This window comes from Homalodisca vitripennis, chromosome 1 (assembly GCF_021130785.1).
Source record: "Homalodisca vitripennis isolate AUS2020 chromosome 1, UT_GWSS_2.1, whole genome shotgun sequence".
Lineage (NCBI taxonomy): Eukaryota > Metazoa > Arthropoda > Insecta > Hemiptera > Cicadellidae > Homalodisca > Homalodisca vitripennis.
In genome coordinates, this window is record NC_060207.1 from 138,064,964 (window position 1) to 138,087,771 (window position 22,808).

Genomic DNA, 22,808 nt, shown 5'->3' on the forward strand with positions numbered 1-22,808 from the left:
GGGAGAAGAGCACAACATCAATGGATTGTCAATAAGTATGACATCATAGTAGTTTAAAGTTTCTAAGGTTGATGCACCACTCAGAACAATAGTGCAGGTTATAACTTCAGGTAAGTTTCATTTTAGACTTAACATAAGTTTACCACTAAAAATTGTTAAGTGTTGTACATTTTCAAGTTTAGTGTAAGCTGTATATATTAGCTCGAAAATTGAAGCTAGTATCTCGCGAGCTATAGTAGTATCAGTTACATCTGATATATAGACATGTCAGCACAATAACGAGAACTTTTTGAGATTCACTGGGTTTGGATATCTTCAGGTTTTATTTTGGTGGTCACTTTTCTTGACCCGCGTTTTAAAACTAGTGTCCTAGGATTAGTTAAAACGGAAAGAGCAAGACAGGGATATCTTTTAGAATACCGAATAGTAGCCGAATATTCGTGACATTTATAATAAAAGCAATCAAGCTTTTAATCCGATTATTCCATATACAAGTTGTGTGAATATCAACAAAGTCTTCACAGAAAGGCTCCCAGAAGGACACTTTGTACTGTTTTATTTGTGACAAGGACCAGATCAGAGATACGAAAATGTGCTACTCCTGTAGACGGTATGTATGTCCACGATGAATGTGGAAATTACCAAGCCGAAAAAAGGTATTTATCTACCGAAATGAACGTTTTAAACACGATAAAACTTTTGAAATAGTTAAACTTAAATTAATTCAAAGTCTTTCACTGTTCCCTTTTTTTAAATGTTGAAAACTATATTTTTTTACTTTAACAATTCATGTAAAATAAATTGAGCCTTCATTTGGAGGCAGTTTTATTTTCTTAACGTAAGGAAACACTAAAACTTGATTTTTGTGTTTTTTATAACCCCTGACCCTAATAAGACCAAATTTGCAGCAAAATTAAAAAACAAAATACATATCAGATTAACAAGATATAAAACTGAAGGGTGTATTGATTGAAGATAACTTAAATATTATTTTAAGGTATTTTGTTGTTTTGTGAAACCCCGCCTTTAAAGAAAATTGACAAACATTAACGTGGCCTTATTTGGATCACCACCCTTAGATTGAAAAACACATTTCTAAATTTAGTAGACATTTTAACATTGCTTATATCGGTTTATGGTTAACCCGTGCACTTTTACTGAATTCCCCGATCTTTATTAAGTAGGTTTAAAGCTCAATTTGAAAAAGAAATTGGTTAAAAAGCTAGACACTATACTGATTGATTTTCTACTGAATGAAGAATTGTAATGAAATTGCTGAAAAGACAGTAGTTGAAGTATACTTACCTCTTATTACATAGGTGATAAAAGTAAGAAGAGATCTGAAGGGAGTTGAAAAATGTATTTCCACTAAAAAGTTTGGTAAAACTTGTCGACCCCTTCTCTCTGCTTGTATTTTTTTTATTGTTCTCATGATTTAGTAACACACACACACACACACACACACACACACACACACACACACACACACACACACACACACACACACACACACACACACACACACACACACACACACACACACACACACACACACACACACACACACACACACACACACACACACACACACACACACACACACACACACACACACACACACACACACACACACACACACACACACACACACACACACACACACACACACACACACACACACACACACACACACACACACAGCCACAGCCACAGCTCTATAGTCGTCTCGTAAACACGATAAACATAGAATTACGTCAATGTATAGTTTTTCTTCCATCTCCTCTATTTATTCTGTGTAAAGGGAATGAAACCCCAACAAATTAAACCAAAATGTTAAGTAATGTTTCAATGGATTTTTCTGGTATTTAAAAAAAGAAATTATACCGTTTAGTACTTGCTGTATGTTTACTTGCAACGTTGGCATATAACCTCAACGTGCTCAGACTACAATATCGTGGAGATGTAAAGGTTGTTCATGTTTGTTACATCATTAGCATACACAGAAACGCTACCTGGAGTTCTGCAAAAGTGTATTAGTTTACTGCTGTCAATTGTATTATGCGTTTAGGATTACTCTATTCTTTAGAAAAAGTTAGTAACGACTGTTTTACGAATGAATAATAACGCATCATTATTCATAATAATAACAATTACATCAACTATAACAAGTAAAATATCCTTTCTTTATTTATTTTTGCTTGACACTGTAGTTGGTTTTATACATATATTCAAATAAAAAAAAGTGTAAATATTTTCCAGAAAACAATATGTTTTGAATCCAAACGAGTTTCATAGGTGCTCAAAATGACAACAGCTAGACATTTCTGCTGTAAAATTTAATAACCAGCTGACTGTTAATCAGCAGTTACAAACATTATTAATCGATTAGTGTAAGAATGGTGTTCAGTAAAATCCTTACTGCTCCGTTTTCATTTTGTTATAATCTTGGAGTTAAAATATTCATTTAAAAGTACCACAAATGAAATTTTTTAATAAAATCTTCAGATTAAAAAAATTATTGCAATTTTAAAAGTAGTCAGGCTGACATTTAAAACCCAAGGATAGGTTTTTTGAAACAGGATTTAAGAATTATACACTTTTTTAATTGAAGACCACAGGGGAAAAACTTGGTAAGTCCATGTGATACAGGGGAAGAACTTGGCTAGTCCAGAGAAATTATTCTTTGTAGTGATGGCCAGCCTGATTTATTCCATCTGTGAAATGAAAAACAGTGTTGTCTTCTGGTTTATAGGTTATGTTTTAAGCTCTGATTTACACATGTGCTGTTTATAGGTTATTTTGTAGGCCTTATTTCACACGCACTCTCAATTATAGTGGTGTACTATTCGATTGTGATTTAAGTGTATTAAACATAATGACCAGTGATTGTGAGGATTCGGATAATCCTGTTATGGATATGAAAAGTAGTAAGAAAAGGAAGAGTTTTGGGAGAGTGAAAGATGTACAGAAGAAGATGAAGTTACAAAGTCATGAAACAGGTGAACCTTGTTCTTGTACTAAAACATGTTTTGACTCCCTACCAGAAAATTGCAAAAAAAAAAATTATTGTCAACATGAACAATATGAAAAGTAATGATGAAGTAAATATGTACTTGGCTGGCCTAATTTCATTAGTCCCAATTCAACGACGGAGGCCGAGGAAAAATGAAAATGAAGCAAGCTTCCGTGACTGCTCAGTTTGTTATCGTGTAAGAATTAAGCAAGAAGGCGTTGTGGAGGAAATTCAAGTTTGTAAACAGGCCTTTATTTCCTTACACGGTATTACCAGGGGAAAGGTAGAGATTCTGGTTTCAAAAATTTAAAAAAATGGGGTGTCGCCTAGAGATTTAAGAGGGACTCACCAAAACAGACCTAAGAAATTGAAAGGTGAAACTATTGCGGTAGTTAAGGAGCACACTAGTTCATTTAAAAGTAGGAACAGCCATTATAGTTTAAAAAAATCAGACAGGGTTTATTTAGATGAGAGCCTAAACATTCAAAAAATGTTTGACCTGTACAAACAAAAGTATCCAGAGCATGCAGTATCTTATGAAAGCTATAGAATGATATTTAATAATGACTTTAATATAAGCTTTGGATAACCCAGAACCGACACATGCTCAACTTGTGACAAATACACAGCAGAGACTCGGGCTTTAGATTTGAAACTGGGGTCAAATGAAACAGATCAAGGTGTGAGAGAGAAGCTTTTGAAAGAAAAGCGTGCCCTAGATGTTAGACACGAGGTGCATTTAAGAAAGCAAGAGACTTTTTATGTCCGGAAGAAAAAAGCTAAGGATACCGCAATGCAATATGAGACAAAAGAAGCTATTAGTATGGACTTCGCCCGAAACTTTCCATGCCCGAATATTGAAACAAATGATGTTTATTATAAGAGACAACTTTCTGTGTACATGTTCAATATACATGTTCTGTCAAATATAGGGCCAGCTATTTTTACGTTTATCCAGAAACAGTGGGTAACAAAGGAGCAAATGAAGTTTGTTCATTCCTTTTTCATTTTGTCCTAAATTTTCTCCACCCATCAGTTAGAGAATTGGAAATATTTTGCGACTCATGTGGTGGGCAAAATAAAAACAATGTTGTAATCAAGCGTTGTCACTATCTAGTTCATACTGTGAAGAGATTGACTTCTATTAAGTTTACTTACCCAATGCGGGGACATTCTTATCTAGAATGCGATAAGAATACTGCTCTAATAAACAAAAGAGCGAGGTGTGAAATTCCAGCAGACTGGTGCCATGAACTGGAATGTGCAAGAGTAAAACCATATCCATTTGAAGTGATAAATGTTGAGAAAATACCAGACATAATCAAAGGTTGGACGAATCATTTGGATTTAATCTATGAAAAATCTCTTTCCTTTGCAACTAGGCCGATGAGATAACTATTGATTGATGAAACTCACATAGTTCTGATCAAAATTCGTAATAATTTCAATGGGGCTTGGGAAGAAGTTCCATTGAAACCCCCCGTTCAAAAGAAAAGGAAAGCGAAACTTCAGTTTCCTTTAACAAAAAACAAGCTGAAATCTTTGATCTAGAGGAGAAAAGGAAACGAATGGCTCGACTCATGAACAACCTTACTAATGGAGAGTTTCCTCTTCCAGAAATATCGTATGAAGGTAAGAGATATTAATAATATTTTAAGATAGTTACGTGACAATGATTATGACGTATTATCCAGCAAATATCTTGTTGTTCTGCATTTGTATGATTTTTGAATCCATACTCGATCTAGACTAACCATTAGGATAACAACAATTTTATAGATACACACAAGCGTTTATCCTCAGATAACCGTGTTATTTATGAATGTGTTTTTTAGGGCTTTTACCAATGTCTGAAGAGAAGTTCAACGACATAAAAGCACTGAAGCAGTTTTGTGGGCCGGAAGCTAAAGCCTACTTTGACAGCCTACCTCACAAAACTTGAAGTTAAGATTAATTGTAGCCTACAGTTTAATATTCTAATACATAGATTTCAATGATATTAGTTTAATCCTCATTTAAATTAAAAATAATTAAAAAACACAACGGCTTTACTTATTTACATACCTATACTAAAGTGAAAATCTAAATTAAAGGGGAAAAACTTGATAAGTCCAGGACGTGATTTGGAAAAAGATATATCAATAATAATAAAAACAAAATTAATAAAAATTATTAAAAATTAATAAAAAATTATAGTTATAGGTGAAATAAGAACATACAACTACATAAAGCTGTTAAATAAATAGTTCAAAAATTAAATATATCAATATTCTTAATGTTTTATGACTTTTAAAGTTAAAAAATGCTCTCCTGAAAAATTACCGAAATGTGACTTACCAAGTTCTTCCCCTGTGGTCTTCAATTTTAAACATTTATTCAGTTTAAAAATTTATTTTTTTAGAAAACACAGATGGACAGGCAGAAAACCAATCAAGATAAGAATGTACTTTGTATGACATATTTAAATAAATCATTTCAAATGTTTTATGTTTTAATAGTATCAGATAGAACATAATACGTTAATTGACAAACTTTAAATGCACTAAAATATGACTAATTCATCGAAAAAACTAAGAGTCATCTAAAAGGAAAATTAAGTAAATTAAGAGTCCCTAAATGTCACTGAAAATTATCGTACAAGTACTAATGTTTCTCAACTACGAGCCTTCAAAAGTGGTAGTTGTTTTAACACACAAAATCCTTAAAACGTGGCTACAGTGTGTGCCAATTAGAGAGATCTGATGTGAATATATTTCATGTTTACACACAGAAGATAAAATAATAAGCATAATTTGAAAAATTACAAGTTAATTTATTTTGGAATCAATACACTACTTCCATTTGAAAAAAAAAACACATTTAGTTTATGACATTATTCTGAACATCACATTAAGGAAAAGGTTTTGATTGTTTTGTAGAACTTGGTATACAATCACAAGCAAATTTACGCATATGATTTTAAAACTATGCATAATATATATAGTTATAGCATTATTAAAAAATATAATTACATATAAAGATTTTACTTTTTATGCTTTAAATAGTTTATTCACTTTAGTTCTATAATTAGAAGGCTTTAAACCAAGGACTTTCAAGGATCTTCAAATACAGTTTGATATGTTCGGTGTTGGCTACACATAATTCGTTTACAATTACTTTATTTGTATGAACTGCAAAAACTTGAAATATTTTACATAATATTAACAGGCATCCATTGGTATCAAAACTATCACTTATAACTAAATATTTGTATTATTATTATTATAGACTGCACAGACATCTTAGTTAGAAAAATACAAGTACAAGAATTTTGTTTTTTAAGAATATCATACGTTTGTTATGTTTAAAGTGGCTGAGAGCTAGCGGAGAGGATGACCAACAAGAGTCTAATTTACTAGAACAAGTTTCATCTGGAGCTGGATCTCTTCTGAGTTACGCTTTGCATATAAAATGTACTTCCCCAATTTAGTCTCCTGATAATATTGGCCAACTCAAGTAGCAGCGACAAAAAGCTGCTACTTGATAGGGATTACATAATTTTTTACCAAGTTGAATACTATTGTGTAGGTTACGAAACATACTGAAGTGTGCACACTGAAAATTATTTCCTACAATGTATAAGAAACTCATGTTCTCAATAATATTATACTTTAATATTATACAAAATAATAATACAATATTATACTATAAAATATAATATTACTTCGATAAAAATTAAAAATAATAAATTGAATAGTAAAGTACATTGTGAGTTAAAAGTACGGATACACTCTGTTTAGTGTTAAATGGATAAAGATGATGGGTTGAAAAATCGAGACACCTTTCTAGGATTGAAATCCACCCTCTTCCTTAGCCTTAAAAATTTGGCAATAGACTGCTACCCAAAATTAAAATAATTATAAAGCGAAGCCTGATAAGCGGAATGAAGTTCAGACTGGAGTGAATGAACCAAGCTGGAGCCACGATCACAAACAGCACGTCACATCCGAACTAACGAAGGTAAACCCATCTACGGGAAACTTAATGTCGGTATTTCCTGCGGTAAGCAGCGTGTTTTCAGGGAAAAGAGGACAGGAGGAGGTTGGGAAGGAAGAGGTGTAAAGGACAGCCACCTCCGGCCCTATGTTGTTTAACCTCAACGTCATAGTCAGTGTACAAATTGTATCGGTTGAGTTTTGTTTGACTGTTACAATCTTTTTTTACTTCCTAGTTAATTATTTTTTAAATATTGGTAGTCAACGTGTCCTAGGCTTCACAAAAACTTGACATAGCGGTAGGCCTAATTTTGAGTGTGAGCCTCAATAAGTTTGAGTTACAAAAATTCCCTCTCGGTGTCTTACGTTGGCGTCATCCCATTTCATATGAGGCTTTTCTAACCATCGGTTCTTGAGTCTTAAGTGCAAATCTTTGTCGTTTTTACGAGACTTTGCTTAGTGTTGTGAGTTCTACAACTATATATTGAGTTTCCTGCCTACTCTTTTAATTATCTCCTGCAATCCCGACAGATAAGGGATTGTCATGTATGTGAGTTTTTCTTTATTTTCCTTTTCTGAATTAGGTGATGTCTTACTATTTATTATGCACTTATGTATGACTAATAAACCTAAGGGGCACAATTGTTTTATAATTTCCGATTCAACGTTTTGGATTTCTACTTTTAAACCATCTTTGTCTGAGCAAAGGCTTTTTGCTCCGTAAAACTTAAGAGTATGCAGTTCTTCTTTGACGGATTTTTGACGATAATATTAAACATTATAAATGTGACCCATGTGTACTTCTTACGATAAACTGTTGTCTCAAGACCGTCCCTGTGTCTTACTGCGCACAAATTCAGAAAAGGTAGTGTGTTTTGAACTTATACCTTCTTGATTAGAGGAATGTAAGATAATATGCTATTTATATGAGATAAAACATCAATTAGTTCTGCAACAGATTCTCGGAATTTTATTGAGGGTTCATGCATAAAATAGGAGACTAACTCCTAAGTTAAAATTCTTTTAAGGTTAGGCTACTTTGGCTAACAATACCAGTAGCTAAAAGAATTAAGTGGGAAATCAGATAAAAAGATAACAGTGAAACAAACCTCAACCAATAACAATCGTATACACAACATGAAAAAACATAGGACCGAAGGCGGCTGCTCTTTACTCCCCACACTCCCGGCCATCGCCTTTCTGCCCTCTTTATTCCAGATGACTCGTTACGATATCTTAGAAAGTGTCGTCATTGAGGTCTCCGACATTGCCTAGAACTTCCTTAGTTTGGATTTGACGTGTTGTTTTTTATTTAGGCTCCTATGCAGTCACACCGCTTTTTTCATAGTTTAGTCTATTTTTATGCCGCTAGTTAAAAATTATTGTAGATTTGGGTGGCGGTCCATTGCCAAATATTTTAGTTTTTAATATCTTGGAACATTTTTACACTTGAGAAAAGGGTAGATTTCAATCCTTGATAGGTTATAACGTTACAAGTAATATGTTTTGTAACATATAACAATAGCAAATTTCTGAAATCCTACTATCCTTTAAAACGATACAATTTAACTAAATTAGCTTTAAATAATGTATTATTTAAGACAAAACTTACTAAGTTTAATTAATTTTGATTCTGAAATTAGTAGTTGAATATGTTAAGGTTTTTTGCATGAATATAATAGGACCTTTTTCCCAATATTCCGAGAATCTATTTATGCATAAATGTGGAGTAGGAGAGGAAGTGATGCTGAGCTTATTTCCTGTTTTACTCCAGGTATGTCGTATTCCTGGAGGCTTCTTCTTTACGCTGCGTGAACGTGTTAGCGTTGATGGGCCCCTGGGAATTGAGTTTCTTTAACATACGAAATTTTTACAATAAAACTTAGGGTTCATTATATTTTAAAAAATTTTGCATTTGACGATTGCTTAGTACTGTTATTTTCCTCTTTCATTGATGTACATTAAATACATAAACGTAGCTGTAACGCACATCGGGCTAATTATTGAACTGCTTATTGTAACAACCTACTCTCAATGTCTGTTATTTTATAATAATATGAACCATATTTATAATAATATTTATAAAAATGTATTTATTTAAATAATATGACCTGGTGTGGTTTATAAAAAGGGACAAAGTGATTAAGCATTGACACATGTAAAACAGTTAAATACTTTTGTTTTATTTAATAATATCCTATTATAAAATTCCTATATAACACTTTTGAGTTTTTAGAACACTCAAATAACATGGTGTAATTTATTAATTACACAACCTAACAACAAAATTTATTAACTACATATTGGATAGGCATTTTATCTTATCCTGTAAGTTCGTACAAATAACCCCATGATTAGTATTTAGTAATGAAATTCAATACTGATGAATCACTTATTGATTTTTATATTTTGAACTCTTTATCTAAAGTTTTTTTAAACTCTCATAAGGCATTATAGTGGCTAATAATTTTTTTATAACGAATACAGCAACTAATGTAACAACTGTGCTTCTTTTAAATTATAATGCGATGCTGATAATGAACACTGCGATTATCATAAATTTTAGTCTTAGTTTCTTTAATTATTGATGTGTGTACAAAACAAAACTTAATAAAAATAAGAGTTATAAACCCTCCCATTCTCGTTCTTTGGAATATAAGTTTGATATTGAGGATTTTTCTTCATTTACGTACCTATTAAACCTTTAATGAAAAATTACAACATAATCCAATGTAAGAATCTAACTGACATCTTGATGTGCTCTTAATTATCTAGATGGACAACTATAGAAAGACCATGTTAATTCATTATAAAATAATGAATGTGTTAAATTTAGTTTTGTCACTTATATAATTTCAGCTCTCCAGCTGCTGAAGAACAGACGTGGGACTGTAGAGTGCGGAGACCTTAGTACAGCTGCTCACAGCAATTCAGAGTCGGTTAATCCAATTATCCTACACGGCACAAGCAATATTCACTTGTTGCCTGGACTTAATTTACTGAGGGAACTTTCTTGCTGCGTCACCTATATGGCCTAACCTAGATTGTTATCAAAGCACGTTTCCACAATTATCCTCTTAGTTTACTGGGTTGCGCACCTGGCACTACTCGTTCTCTTTACAACTTGTTATATATTTCTATATACTATTCATATATATATATTTATTTATTTACCGTTTTGTTTATAAAATTGTATGGGTTTCCCGAAGACATAGGTGTAAAATTACGCAGTTCACTATGTTTGTTCCTTTATTTCAGTAAGTAGTGTTCTTTTTGATTTTACTACAACCACAAATAAAAACACAAAGATAAGGCATTACAAATAAAAAAATAAATTCACCAATGGAATCCTTTATCAATAGTAATTTTAGATATCCACTGCGTGTAGCTGAGTCAATTGCTGGACTGATTCTGTTAATTAAGTATAACATAATGTTTTCTTAGGGTGACTGGATAAAATTAAAAAAAAAAACTGCTTTTTTATAATAACAGAAATATAATCTGTAAAAAAATGAGAAACAATTAGTCTTCAGTACTAACTAAATTAAGAGAGGAAAGTATTTTGTGCGTTTGCTGAATGTGCCTGTGACATATGCTACCTCTTAGATTATCACCTAAATGGAAGGTTCCAGAGTTCTCGAAGGATTATCAAGTTCCAGCCACTTGGACATATTTTATTAAAGGTAACAAGACACTGGGTTGTCTCTAGAGTCCAAGTAACCTTTAACCTTAAACCTAATTTCAAGTCAAGTAACGTTACATAACATCAACTGTGATAAAGCTTAAGCGGTGGTATTAGGACTCTTTGTAGAATAACGGTTCTTAATTTGTTAATAATTTCAAAACATTATAAAAGTCCTATTTATAAAGTCCACATTATAAAGTGCTAAATATTCTTATAAATTAATAAAACAAATTTATACAATATATCATATGTCTATTTCCGGGTTTTAAATATTATTCTAAATTTAACTTATAATAACCATTTCGTTATAAAACCTATAGGAAAAATCAAAACACTATGGAATCATTGGAATCATCAAGTTTCGTATTTGCTAAACATTAGAGGAATAAATAAGGTATGTATGAAATATGCAACTTTTATAATTATATTATTTTAAATTACGCTTAGGATATAATAAGTTAGCGGATCATCTTCTCTGCCATGGAAATTATGCCGCAGAGAAACTGAACAAAGGGAACAAAAAATATTATAAGAGTATTTTTCTATGACGTCAAGAAAAAGCCCTTTCTTAATCCAGGCAAAATAAGGCAAACTCAATCTTATATAAGATATATGAGAATGAGTCACAATTTCCCATAACCTATAATCGTGCTAACCATGAATACTGAAAGAATAGGATGTATGCCTACTTATGTTTAACAAATACCGTAAGGCTCCATCATATTACATCGTGCAGCAAACAACGCGACCTCCTGGAACCGTGGCTGAAGAAGTGGAGAATAAAGAGAAAAATTGCCAAATGTGAAATTAAGTGCTTAACTTTGAAGAATTGGGGACCAACCCTTCGTGAGTACCTACACTTTCTGGATGAAAGGCTACGGTGGACCACCAAAATAAAATACTTGTGTTATATTGCGCACTGACCATCAGGGGATTCCCTCAACAGTCTCTCCTAACTACTTAAACAGACCCCCCCCCCTCTTTCCGAGAAGATTAAGGTACCGTTGTATAGGGCCATTATTAGTCCAGTCCTTTTATGCCACATCCGCGTAACACCTTAAAAATATGCGACGACCAGGAAAAGGCTAAAAGCCTGTCAACACTCTTCACTGCTTTTCTCGACTGGATCACCACGGTACGTCAAGAACAAAGTGATACCAAGCTCGTAAGCACTACTCAGTGGCTCAACCATTTGAGAGGGACCACTTTAAATAGTTTCCCGGGAATGTAACCAACCCTAACAATGCATAGCCCACGGGAAGTTTTAGATGATCCGCCCTAGTCAACATCACTATCCGAGCAAGACTGTGTCATCGACCCCCCATATTCTCAATAAAACCTTTGTTGAAATTTTCTCTCCAAGGACATGTCCAAGAAGTAGGTTTTCCTCACGTTTCCTACTGCTGAAGAAAGATCAACTATGGCCTAGGAGCATTATCTACCCTGCAGTTATTGGGATTATTTCAGAAGCTGCCCTGAAATGGGATTAAGGCCGACTTGCCTAAATCCTAAAGCCTATAGGAGAACTCAATTGTGTGTTCATTAAAAATAATGACAACAAATATATTGCACAAGTGTAACAGAAGTTATCAAACACACCATATTACCAAACAAGCATAGGACATTAAAGTTCTATCTAATTTCTTATACGTATCTGAAACATGTGAGTACGAGTTATTATACTCGTATATGTTTAATATTTGTAAACCATCTTAAAAATATATCCTGAATTAGAAAGGTAGTTGAAATAGGAAAAAGCAATGACATTGCTCTACAGTTGAATAGCTCAGTTTGTATGGGTCTTAAATTAAAACTAAAACTTACAGAAATACAAAACTTTAATTAAAACTTCAAATGTTTTGATGTATTATGCCTAAAATATTAGCTTAATTTAAATTTAGTTTATACTTACGCGTTATATTCTTACTTAACTACGATTACGCTATTACGATTGTGTTTACGTGTTAGAGTAGTTCAACGGGTCAAGTTTCGGATCCCGAATCGTAGTGTTATTGAAATTTGTATCTCTGAAAGAGTAGCCAATTCTCCAAAAACACTTATATAACCAATTAATTGTTAGTGAATCACGTAAACACCACTAGACCGACTGGAGTGAAAGTTTTCATGGACATTTCTAGGATTCCTGGTTAACGTATATGTGTATTCCTAATTCAAAAATCCCCCGAGCACTCACTTGTCATGAAAAGTCCCTTTTGCTTAATCAGTACCCTATGTGTATTAAACTATCCTCAAAGTTAAGAATAATAAGATTAATAATTTATATACATTTAAACTAGTATAATAGTGTATGTTTGTTGTAATTTATCAGTCACAATCAGTTACTCTTATAAATGTCATATTATGTGCAGAAGCTTTTCTTTGTCTGGATTTGTATTGTTTGGACTCGATTTTACAAAAAAATTGCCATAATTTATTACCAATTTACGCAAATATATATATATATATATATATATATATATATATATATATATATATATATATAATATATAACTGTCAGAGCAGTGAAAAGAAAATTACTGTTTGCAAAGAACACCATTACGAATAATTATTCTTTTCTCCTCAGACTTCAGTTCTACTGACACATTGACAGATCTCGCCCGCTCCCATTGTTGACCAACTGCGTGATTAACTGACTCTTGGTGTTTGGATAGCGGTTCTCGAGATATCCTGTCAGCTGAGTCATTTGTTCACTTCTAGTCAATTCCAGATGGTAGGGTCCAATGTTGTAAGATCTAAAAGTGAAACCATGAAAATAAGATGGAGGCTTTTACTATTTTAATTTGGATTACGGGAAATCTTTTGAGAATAGGATTATAGAGAATTACTCTTACTCACCCCATATACTTTACTTTCTCAAAATTGTGTTAACTTAAATATGGGATATCTCAATGATAAATAAAAAGAATAAAATTTTGTCTAGGCCTAGATTCTTAGTCTTTTGGTCCAAAATATTTATAAAAAACCAGCGGTTGTTATTTGTATGTTGTAATAAAGAGCCACCCTGAGTAAAGATTGCCTCCTCTTGGAAAAGCTAAAAATCTTTGAGAACAATACATAGCCTACATATGTACTTAGTTCAAATAATTTTAATTAAATGAAGAATGTTGCAAAATTTTAAATGTAAAAATGTACTGCTTATCTTTATAATTGGAATCCGCAACTAAAAAAAACTTGAAAATAATATTATTAATTTCTCATTAATTTGCGTTTTATTTAACAAAATCTCAAGCATTGCTTTAAGATACCCTGTCTGTAGTTTTGTTCATAATCTAACTAAAGAAATATAAAATTTTATATTATTTTAGGTCTTGTGCATAAATTAATACGTACTTTCTCTTGAATATAAAAGGAGGTTGAAGCGTGGACTATACATAGTCTCTCCGAATAATTTATATTCAATTTGTGAGTTAAAAATAGTCGTTTCGTTGACTGGAAAAGTTCTGTTAGAGGGTTTGTGAAGGAAAGGCAATACAGAAAATTACTTTTTTAAAGGATATTGTTAGATAAATTGTTTCTTGTGATCTTGAAAAAGGAATCTTATAAACGCTCTAAGTCGTTAAGAGTCCTAGTCCAAACCTTTTCCAAAAATTTTAATTTAATTTAAGTCGTTAAACTCCTAGTAGGTAGACACAATTCTCTTTAGCTCACCGGGGTTGTACATAAATAGGTTTCTTGTATGATTGTCTGTCGTGGTATCTATCAATAATGAAAGTAGCTATAGAACTGAAGTTTCGCTTTAAACCTCAGTGAATCCTGTTACGAGATACGTGTTGTGGTATTAGTATTTATCATGCAGTTTAACTCGGAGGAGGTATTTTTAATTGGGTCTATAAATACATTATTTCATATTTTTTAAGAAAAAGTCTGATAAATGAAATTAAAGTAGGCTACCGTACGGATTGAAACCAAACCACCACGAGGGTTACTTTTTTGGAGACACATAATGTAACTAAATTAGAATTAATCATTCTATTAGAAACTTGAATTAAATGTATATTTCAGACTGTTATATTTATATAAAAGTTGAAAGAGCGTCAACAGAAATTAGCAACTTAGTGCAAAGATTTATGAATTAAGATTTATTTCAATCTGAGATTTCTTTCTATTCGTATTGTCTTAAGTTCCTTTTATTTTAATGCGTTATTAATGTTAATAAGTGCTATATGGATCTGAAAACAACATCATTGTATGAGGTTTCAATAAACCTATATATATATATATGTATATATATACTATGTCATCGTCAATAAACTACGTCGTAAAACTCGTAATCTTCCCTCGTCGGATGTTCTGGGTTATCGCCTGGAAGTCATAATTTCTTGGTCTTTTTTAACCATGCAAAAATTATCAAATTGAATTTGGTTGGAATAGACAATAATGTGGTTATTTATATTTATTTTTTATGTGAAATGGTGGTTTAGGTAAAAATAATTTATCGACATATTTAGCCTATTTGAAAGAAAATAAGTTGAGTCGTATCATACAAATTAATAGGAAATTTGTACTACTAAAAGAGTATTCTTAATAGTATATCATATATATGTATATCTTAAAAGTGAGTTCTGTATTTTTAAAGGAAAAGTGATTTATAATGATTCAAGTTGAACAAATCATATAGGTTTTAACTCCGTGTGTTTTCGGTTACATTGAAATTCTGATTCCTTGTTTTTCTATCCAAATATACTTGTGTAAATATTCAACTGCAAAATTAAATTACCAACCCAGATAAGCAATGTAGAATAAGTGGTTCATTATTAAAGATTTTTTAGCTTCACTTGTTTTATGATAATGAAATAGCAACTGATTGTTTTAAGTGAGATATATTTAAAATTTATCCGGTTTAATAGAAAATAATTCTATTCATAAACCGGCATAAAAGTTCAATTAGCAAAGAAAAGAAATATAAGTCATAACTTGGTGTTTGTGAACAATAATTACAATACTGAGTAATTGGGAACAGCAATAATGTATCAGCAGCAATAATTAAAATAATTTGGTTAAAATCAATTAAATGTTATTTTTTATTCCACTCTAAACGGATAGAAACAAAACTAAAATGGATATCAATATTTCTTTAGGCATGGTGTATTGGCTTGGCCCCTTTAAAACAAACATTGGCCGTAGTTTGAAAAGGATAAGTTTGAAAGCAAAGTAAACTAACCCGTATCAAATAACATCATCGTAACACAACTTTACATTCCCAAGTAGCAATAACGGACTCAGGACAAGTTGTTATTGGAATGTTTTCTTTGATGTAGAGTCCACTCGGTCTGAATTGGACTAACGTTCGCTTTTATTTGTAAAACAGTTTGTCTCTTTAAACAAGCGATGCAGTGTTTGTATCAACACGAGAGGCAATAGTACTGCATTTGATATGTTCAAAACCAGTGTATAAAATATCAGTAACATAAACAATTTAGTTTTTCTTGCCGCGGTAATGTGGATTAAAGTAAAAAACGACATATATATATATGAAATATTATATACACATACCATGTGATTTTTATTGCTTAAGTTGTTTTATTACTTAAAAAATAGAAAAGAAAAAAATTACTTCAAAACATTGTTTTTTATATACCAGAAGGTTGTATAGTATTACATAATAAACCGTCCTGCTATCTGATAAAATAAATATATCGTACTGTTATTATGTAATGTGACACTCGTAAACAAAAACTTAAAATTAAACAAAACGTCACAAAGTTATATTTCTTGTAAGATTGTTACGTAATTCAAGGATTTCACACTTTTTGGAGCGTTTTTCGGAGCACGGAATACAAAACAGTTTTTTAAACTACTAGTAAAAAGGTGCGAAAAATAGTTTTTTAAACGACTTATGTAATGAATACGACACAAATATTTGTAGGAAGTTAGTCCTTGAATTTAATGAGCATACCACATGTTAAGAAGTTCGTATCGTAACTACTAAGTTGCAGAGTAGAAAACCTGTAAAATAAAAGCAACGCGTTTAGTTTTATAGAAGTGTGATTTTATAAGCCTTGGGTGGTTGTCTGTTCTGATTTTATGTCGCGAAAACCCTTCTTAGTATTTAAAATGCTTTGGTTATGCGCATCTTATATTTTTTTAAGTAAACTTTTACGGTGGGATATAATTTAAAAAAAGTATTTTATTTGATAACTTGCGTCATGAAGTATTGAAAACTTACTTAGTACCGACATGTTGTACCGAATGTACGAAACACATGGGGTTGGATACCGCTGAGATCGAAGTAATGAATAATCGATTTGCAAAGTTTACTTACACTCGTTTGTTTAACTGTGGCAAATAAACATAACATCACCACTTCTAGATGTTAAAAATAAAATAATGTACTGCCAAATTGCTGTAAAATAGTGATAAAGAACTAAATGGGAGTGGGCTTATTGGTTCCAATGTTCTATGGGAATTTTCCATACGAACTTAATAATTATTTTAAACTTTATGATTGACTTCCTTTCACGTATATGTCGACTTACAAGCGCTGGCGGCAGCATATTGGCTCGACTTATCCTGTAGTCGGAAAAAGTGAAGATTATTTAACTTGAAGTCTAAAACATGAATGCTGGAGCAATCGAATTTGAAATAAGAAACTCGAAGTTAAACCAGAGTGAACTCGCCTAAAACAAAATCACGGCGATAATAGCCATTTATCGAGACAACTAAGATTCATGACAACGTGGTCTCGCCAGAAGGACATCATCACACTATTATCAATATTAGTCTGCCAAACCAAATATCAACCAAGGTAAGTTACTTTACTATTACATTCTTTCTAACTTTACTTTACATTACATTCAAAATTATATGTCTCGCATGAAAGGGTTAATTTATAATACGAAAATATAAATTTTATTTACGGACATGGCGCGCGAGATGTTGCTCTGCAGCAGGAATAGCAAATACAAAGTTCTCGAGAGAAAAAAATTAATACGCGTGCCAATTAGATTATTAATCCGCCAAGAATTTAGTTCCAAGAACATCGGATGTAACTTATATTAACCACTAACAAGTAACAAGGTTACGAAATATGCATTGTATAAAATACAACTAAATAACGGTGAAATGTTATTCCGCTATCAGTTCTTATCACAGAAGAGGCAAAAAACTATTCTCCATACACTTTTGAGCGTCATTTTGAAACGAATAAAAATTATAAATGTTTTCTTTGCCAAAATGTGTAGAATGATAAGATCTTTAACATTATTTAAAAAAATGCCGTTTTTTTGAATTTGACAGTTTTGATACTAGAACATTAGATTTTTGAGACATCCTCTATTTTTACAGAGTTAAATTAAATTATTTTATGTAAAGTCTTTATGGTCGATTAGTGAGGAATCCGTCTAAACTAAATCTCTGGAGTTAGATATTTGAGCCGAAGTATTTTAATGTAAGTATTTCAGTATATTCAAAACAATTTAGTTTTGAAACTATATACATTATTTAGATTTATTGTAGGGGGGATAAAAGTGCACTCTGGTAATTTCCTTACTGCTAGAAATATTGTTTTTATATACGCTTATAATAAATAAACTTTTAAAACTATATAGTTAGTACCCTCTATTTTAAGGCTACAAATATAGATGTAATAATTTTGAGAATGGAAACAAAAATATAAGTTAATGCAAAATTTAAGAGTAATAAATTATTACATCAGGAAGGATGAAATGATTCAATAGTTTTCATTCACTATATTAACTAAAAACCCAGTTAACTATACAAGTTAGTTACATTATTTTATTTTCAACACCGGCTACATCATAATTACACTACAACTAGAAAGGTTTTCGTATTTTTCCAGAGTAAAAATGGATTCGCAACATTTTATATTTTATACACTGACTATACTCTCTGCAGGGAATGATGTTTCTTTGATGTTAAAGTGTTCGTAGATACAGATGAAATAATTAGTCTGGGCGCGCGGCTCTGACTTTGACTTCGCCTTATCAGAGCTTTGTCAAAGTCATCCAATCCTGTAATAGGCTTTTTACGATTCCTTTTCAATTTGTTTGGGGTGAGAAAGCTACTTTCACCATTGTCATTATTAACGGTTAAATTTTTAAGCTCTTTCTTAATTCTTGAGATTTCACGTTCTGAGACGCCTGTAGCTACTGCTGTTCGGACACGGGCCTTTGCCAAGGGAATACTTAAAGTTCTTTCATCAGCCTCCTTTTTCATGAGTGTAGGTATATACATTACTGACAATTTCACGACTTTGACTGTGCAAAACTCTACCCTTCAGTTTTGATTTCACGCGGTCACACATATTGCTTATGAAATAAGCTTCTTACTAAAAGAAAATAACACAATACAAAAACACTGAACGTAATAATTATTCACAGTTAACTGCACACAGTAAATACACACAGCTTAGAACAACTCACTGTTAATACTGAAGTTTAACGATGCTGACTCTATGACAACAGATGTCACACTGGTATTATATTGTTTGGAGGGAAGGTTTGCTGGAGGGAAAGATGAGTCACAAGTCAGCCAAGCTCTTCCGGCCTGACCTTGAAGTCCGCCACCGTGGCGCGGGCGTGATGTTTTCAGGAATGAGTGATTCACACACCCCTCTTCCCCCCGCGCCATAGCTTACCACCGACCGGCCGCGCGCCCGGACATATTATTATATCTTTTTTTTTTGTAAATAGATTTTTAGCCATACTCCCACTGCTTACCGACGTTTTCCTTAATGTTTACAACGATACAATACAACGAAGCATAAAAATCCAATACTAATGTCTTAACTGATTACAGTTTTTACTGTAATATGAGTGAATTAACTTTCTTCACACATATGTTAATTACATAATGTTTAATAGAAATATAGGTAGCAGTGTACATCATTGAAACATTGGACTAATTTGAAAAATAATTCAGAAAAATCAACACGAAACAAATGAAAATGCCTATGACGATTACAACAAACTTGAATGTTGATGAAAAGCGGACTGTCTATTGTTTATTAATGGAAATTTGAATGTAGTATTTTCCTGTTTTTTAAATTGAAGTTATGCGATATATCTCATAATTTTAAAGTAAAAAGCTTTTACGAATTTCAGCTCTTTTATTTGAAGGGCAGCATGGATTTGAGGGTAATAAATAACTTGTTACTAATATCCTCACTCTTATATAATATGGATATTTAAAGTTGGACTCTAACTTTTGAAGTAATTGAAGTAATTTTTGCATATTTCATCAGAGGTCTTTGATAAAATTCAATATATAATACTATTAAATAAAATTAACAATTTGGGTCTATGAAATTTGGTTTAAATTTTGTTACCTTTTGATTAAGTTTCAATATTTTATGTACAGGTAAAAATCAATTCAAAATTGCATTCTAGCCGTTCCAAAAGTATCAAGATTAGTACATTTTATTTAGGTTATACCGAATGGACAGTACACATGGGGTTGGATACCGCTGAGGTCGTAGTAATGAATACTCGAAATTCGAAGTTTACGTATATGTTTAACATTGGCAAATAAACGTAAAAGCACCACTTCTAGTTGGTAAAATAAAATAAAGTATTGCCACGTTGCTGCCAAATAGAGTATGAATGAACTAAAATATGATACCATGGGATGGGTCTAAATAATAAAATGTTCTATGGATTGTACTTTTCAAATTAATAATCATTAAAACGTTAAAAATAACTTTCCTTTACAATGAACTTGTCTCACAAAAGCGGGCGTCAGCATTCTTGGCTCGACAATGCAGCTGTAGTCGGAAAAAAGGGAAGAGTAGTATACTGGAAGTCTAAAACATGAAGTAATTGGGCTTGAACTCAAAAAGTGAGCTCGAAGAGCGAACTGCAACTCGCCTAAAACAAAATCGAGACGGTATTAGCCATTTATCGAGAAAACTTATAATTACGACAATGTGGTCTCGTCAGAAGGACATCGCCACAAATTTTATCTAAGTTGATCTGCAAATAAAACACATTCAAGGTAAGTTACTTTACAAGTTATAATTTTACTTTATATTACATTCAAATTAGATGTCTCGCATGAAAAGGTTAACTTATGATACGAAAATATACATTTTTACTTACGGACAAGGCGCGCGAGGAGTTGCTTCGATAGCGAGGTTCGGCAGCTACAATGTTCCCAAGAGAAATAATTAATACGCATGCCAATTAGGTTATCAATCCGCCCAGAATTTAGTTCCAAGAACATCGATGTAACTTACACTAACCAGTAACAAATCACTGGGTTGCGAAAATATGTATTATATGAAGTAAAACTAAATAAAGGTACAAGGTATTTGTTAATGAAGTTTTACGAGCTCATAAATTTTGCTATTTTTATACTGATGATCTTAAACTTAATCATCAGTATATAGCAAAATTAGTCAAAGAACCTAAAAATAATTCTTTAATAATTGTTTTAGTTTTCAATTAAACAACTCCAGTTTAACACAGAAATAAATATTAATTATTACATTAGTTTTATTTGTAATAGAAGATGAATGAAACTGATAATACTTGAATTGTAAAAAGAAGTATTATTAAAATATGTATAATATAATCAGACAAGAGAAAAAAAATTCGAGAGGGATAAAACGATAACGTTCCATGTTTTATAAGTTCAAAGCGTCTTTTTAATTATGTATTGGTGTTTCTTTTTGTTTGACCAATGTACAGTGTATCACAGTCGTTGCCTTTAATTTCATGAATTGTATATTCTTTTCGAATGAGTTTATTAATTTATTTGTGAAATTGCCTGACGATGGAATCTTTGATTCTGAAAGGCCTCAAAAAATAAAATAATATTGGAAAATGATTCGTGACTTACTAGTGGTATTAAATGAAATATTTCTAATGCTCCAAGAATCTTCATCATTCATAAATGTCACATTTTGCTGCATGTCATTGAAAAATTAAGCGTTTCTATTAGATATCTAGCCTTTGTCATATACTTCTGGTCTAAGATATTGTAGTTCCGATGAATAAAAGATACATTATACATACATAAGACTAAGACTAAGAAGACTACTTAGGTCAAAAGGTGTCTACTTCCTGCCGTTTAACGTCGCTTACGGTTGCCTTATTGCCTGACAAAATATCTAGCTCAAGTAAACCTACTTGAAACCTCAAATTCGTCTATTTTGGTTAGTTGTCCCGATTAATAAAATGTACATACATACATAGAACTGAATAGCCTATTGTCTATAGGGAAAACCTACTAAAATCCCTACTGCAGGAAAATACCTGGATAAATCATAACTAAGTTCACACAATATTTGAAATAATCGATTATTAGGCTTTGCGTTATAGAAGTCTTGTAATTATATCAGTCTGTTATATGGGTAAGTATTCACAGTTGTAATGTTTGTACAATACAAACAGACACACGCACACACGCGCACACACACACACACACACACACACACACACACACACACACACACACACCCGTACATACATATGTGTGTGTGTGTGTGTCTGTATGTATGTATGTATGGGCTTATACTTTAGCTTTTAACACGATAACTGCCGTATTTTTCAAATATCCAGACTGTATACTTTCAAATTGCTTAAAGGAGTTCGTTAATCAGTCTTAAACAATGGAAAGTTTCAAGATGATAGCAATTCACATTCCACAAAATATGTTTAATCAATTAAATACCAACAAAAGGCAGCACTTCAAAATTGCTTGGACGAGTTGGTTAGACAGTCTCAACCAATGAAAATTTTCATTTACATGATACAAACAATTTTTACTTAATTTATATGCAATAATGTTCTAAAGCGATATTTTATTTTAGTGTATTACGTAATTTTAAATTATAAAGTATTTTTATTCCTCAAAGTTTCGAGATGGTAGCCATTCTAATTTTGGTAATGTAATGGTTATAAATGGGTTGTTATGTAATATAGAGCAAAGTAAAAAAGCTGTGAATAATTAAAAATAATGGTACTTTAAACTGGTAAGCTGATTTACCAGCAACCATCCAGTAAGACCAAGATGAAGAGGTGTTTTTATTGTCTTATATACATTATTTTATCCTATTTATTACATTTTTAAAGATAAAAAATATTCTCAGAGTAATTGTTGTAAGACAAAACAAAATAATCGTATATTAACCAGTTAATAATTTTTGTAATTCTGT